General features: G+C 41.3%; 1 protein-coding gene across 1 annotated transcript in view; it reads right to left on the bottom strand.

The window, feature by feature from the left end:
• LOC136627809 (uncharacterized) overlaps positions 1-4,157 on the bottom strand; it is an 884,798-nt gene that overhangs the window by 33,703 nt on the left and 846,938 nt on the right. The gene's annotated exons all lie outside the window — the stretch shown is intronic.

Genomic DNA, 4,157 nt, shown 5'->3' with positions numbered 1-4,157 from the left:
CTCTGTTTTTCAAATGTTTTATCCTTTAAAGGGGGTTTCTGAGGAAAATACTATTGATGTCCTATCCTCAGGATGGGTCATGAATAGTTGATCAGCTGGGGGCCGTCGGTTGGGCCTACGACCGATCAGGTGAGCGGACGCATGTTGTCAGCGCCACACGTATCTATATATAGCTATACCTCTCTACATCCATATATCCTTGTAAACACGCCCTGAGGGGGTGGGACATATAGTTTTGCTGTCACACGTAGTTGGGATATAGTGCTTCATATACAAATTATTACATTCACTGTATCCTGTGATAAAGTCTGAAAACTGTTTGCAATATTTTCTGCCATAAGGGGGAAAAAAATGCATGAAGAACAGAGCAGTAAAGAAACCATACTGTGAAGGCCAAATTCACATGTTGCAGACTGCAATGCCACAAAGGAAACAGGCAGCATAGTATGACTTGAGTTTGCAAAAGTGAAAGAAAAAGTGGTTAGAAAATGTGCCAGTAGAATGTAGCATCGCAAGGCCTAACCCATTCACTATAAATATACATAGCTTTGGCTTTCTGATAAACAGGAAGCAAAGAATACAACCTTGCCACCTACCTTTAGCCCTATAGGCTAATTGTAGATGATCCACTGAGCCTGGGAGGTTAAGTATTGCGGCCTATTCACCCAAGCGATATTTTCATGCGATTCGCATGAATATGAAATCTATTCTTTTGAATGGATTCATTTACACAAGCGATCAATTCCTTACAGCCGGTTTTAGCTTTGGGCCTTCCCTCAGAACGCCTCGCCCATTGTCTTCAATGGGACCTTAAAAGCCATCCTATTACTGGCAACGGGAAACATGTGCTATCCTAACAGGCGTGTGAGCGTTACAATTTCAATCAAAAATACTGAAACCTTTTCCCCAATGCATTGAGCAGCACCCCCAAGTAGTCTGCCGATTATAACATTAGAATGGGCAGACTTTCAGTGAGGGGCAGCTTTGAGCGCTAATGCTGGTGGAGGTGAGTATAACATCCTGTGCTTGGTGGGTCACTTGCTTTCAGCCCATAACCTTAGCTTATAGGGTTAAAAGTAGATGATATTCTCTTTAAGAGACCTATGCTAATTCACAATTTTGGTGCATCTTTCTCTAGTACAGGGCTACTAACAGCTGGCAATGTCACCAGTGTTCAGTAAAATCTCTCCACTCCAACATCAAAAGGTATTTTGACTATAGCCGTGTGATGAGATGTTATATCTATCAAGGTGGTGACACTGCTCACACACAGGGAAGAATAGTACAGGCCCATTTACACGCAAAGAATCTTTCAAAAGACCGAAAGCTTTAACGATGGCTTTGCACAAAGTAATAATGGGCACTAAAGACCCATCTACACGCAACAATTGTCGCTTAAACAATGTCTTTTGAGCGATAATTGTTGCGTATAAATGCTACCATTGTATACCTTTCAGCCAAACAATGATTTTTAGCTGAGCATAAAATACATAGTTCGGCCAGATAGCTGATGGCAGGGACTGCAGGCTGTGTGCTCCACGGGAGCGCTGATTACATTGGATTCAGCTTGCAGCAGAACAAAGGAGTTTTATGCAGAGAACAGACCACCTGCTTTTCTTTGCATACAGCTCCTGGAGGCTCATTTACATGGAAATGAAGGTACTAAGTCTCTAATGGGCATTAGCAGCTTATGTAAAACAATCGCTGAAACTGTCACTCTCCCTTTATTTTGAGTGATCATCTTTGCGTGTAAATGGGCCTTAATGCCCATTAGTACTTTATCAGCTTCATTTGCGTGCAAGTGAGCCTCAGGGAGCTGCTTGCACAACTCGGCGGATGGTCTGAGCTCTGCAATCGGCCCAATTGTTCTGGCAGGGGATGCTAAAGGCCCATTTACACCAGCCGATGATCACTAAAAAAAAACGCCCGCTAATCGGCGATCGTTTTAGCGATTGGCGCGTCCATTGTGCGCTTTTCGGGCACTGCTAGCTGATCGTTAAATTCAGTCTTACCTAAAAATCGTCCTTCACTCTTATCAGCAGTTCTCCACGGGTAGTGCCGATAGCATTGTTACCCCGTGGAGAACAAAGGATCTGAATGCAGATAAGACCCCTGGGGCTATTAACTGCATTCAGTGAAGGTTTCATTTGCACGCTTAATTAGTACTTAACTAGCTACCTAATAGTTTATGTAAAATGATCACTCAAAGCTGTCACTCAAATTGTCCTTTGAGCGATCATCTGCTGATGTAAATGGAATTTTCACAGAGGCAGTATTAGTCCAAGGGATTAATTTCAAAGGGCTTACTTCATGGACCTCAAAACTATTGAATCTTAAAATATAACTTATTATTAATAGTTAAAATAGGGAAGAACAAACACGTACATATATAAAAGATGACAGAGGATTTAGAGAAGTGTACTCTAATTTCTAAGTTGTGCCACTTTAGTAAAGAGGTGAAGACTAATCACGTTAGGTGGTAGTCGATTAGCTTGACCACCTTGTATTATTAGTCTTGAATTGACCAATATCATGGATAATTTCAAACTTAGTGCGCAGGTGTCATCCAGATAATTGATGACAAATTACGAAAAACCTGAGCTAATCAGTAACTCTACGCGTTTCCCCCACTGGGTGGGCTCTTCAGGGGTAAAGATAGAATGATTTCAGTCAGGATGAAGACTGGATAGTGGCTAAGAGAGATACGTGTATCTTAATAGATTCCTGAACTGCCTTATGTTTCAGGTAGATAATAAAAGATACCGAGAAGTGAGGAATACAAATAGTCTATTCTCCTGGGTCAATTTGAGACCAGGGTTGCAATTCCTGGCCAGAATTACGCCGTTAGATTTTAAACTAGCTAGAACCTTTAATAGATAGGGAAAAGGATGATGAAATTCTGCTAGCTAGTCCCTATTCAAGCTCTATCTGGGCTAAGATAACCTCAGTTGATCCTAGTAGCTTATAATCAAAACTAGGTAGTAAGAAGAGCTATGCCTGGGCTATGATAACCCTAAATTTGTCCTAATGCCCCATGATAGGAGCTAGGCAAAAAATAGAATAAATGAAAAAAAACAGCGGCATGTCAGTCTTTTTGTACACCAGCATGATAGCTGGTGTAAATGGGCCTTAAGACAATACAAGGTTAGCCCTCGCTCCCGTGGAGATAACAGCCTTTGGTCTGTTTTCTCATATGGGCTGCAGAGAGAATACAATGTTATCTCCTGCTTCTGTGGAGAGCACAGCCTGTGGTCTGAACTATGTTTTTTAAACCCACCTAAAAGTTATTGTTCAGATGAAAATTGCATGATGGTAGCATTTACACGCAATAGTTATCGGATAACAAATTTTGAGAGACAATCGTTGTGTATAAATGGGCCTCAACTCCCTTAGCCTGTAATGAAGAGCATAAAGATGGCCATCTGGGCAAGTGATAGCCAGCATAATTAATTGGTGCATTTTTAGTGTCTGGACTGAGGTTTACACTCTAAATTAGACTCATTAAAGCAGTTGTGTGGCCTCTGTTAAGGCCCTTTTACATAGAACGATTATTGCTCAAAAGCCATCTTTTGAGCGTTAATCGTTGTGTGTAAATGTGCGCTTATCGTGCACTTATCATTCATCGCTGAGTTCAGCTCAGCTTAAAATGCGTCAGGACTGATAAGAGGAACGGCATGCTGAGTTCTCCGTGGGCAGCGCTGATAACATTCTTTCAGGAGCTGTCCTGCTGGAGAACAATAACAATGTATTTAGAGAACAGACCACCTGCTGTTCTCTAAATACATGCAAATGAAGCTACTTAGCTTCTAATGGGCTGATTAGTCCATTCGTAGCTAATGCAAAATGATTAAAAACGGTCTGTTTCTGATGAATTTTGAGTGATCTGTGTGCGTAAATGTACCTTTATAACTATTTGCCCTGGGCACAAGACAATACTGACATAGTGCAGACAGTTTATGCCCTGAACAGTGCCATACTGGATGGTATACCTGGATTTCATATTTTATAATTTACTATGCTCATGTTTTGCATGAAATTGTCTTAATTGTATATGGCTTCTGCTCACTAGTAAAAATGAGATGTAGCTCATGAGGCACAAAAGGTTGGGGAACTCTCTTGTAAAAGACTGAATGACATCAGGAGTCCTCACGACTACT

This window comes from Eleutherodactylus coqui, chromosome 5 (genome assembly GCF_035609145.1).
Source record: "Eleutherodactylus coqui strain aEleCoq1 chromosome 5, aEleCoq1.hap1, whole genome shotgun sequence".
NCBI classification, from domain to species: domain Eukaryota; kingdom Metazoa; phylum Chordata; class Amphibia; order Anura; family Eleutherodactylidae; genus Eleutherodactylus; species Eleutherodactylus coqui.
Note: the sequence above shows the minus strand (reverse complement) of the source record. Positions and strands in the feature narration are given on the sequence as shown.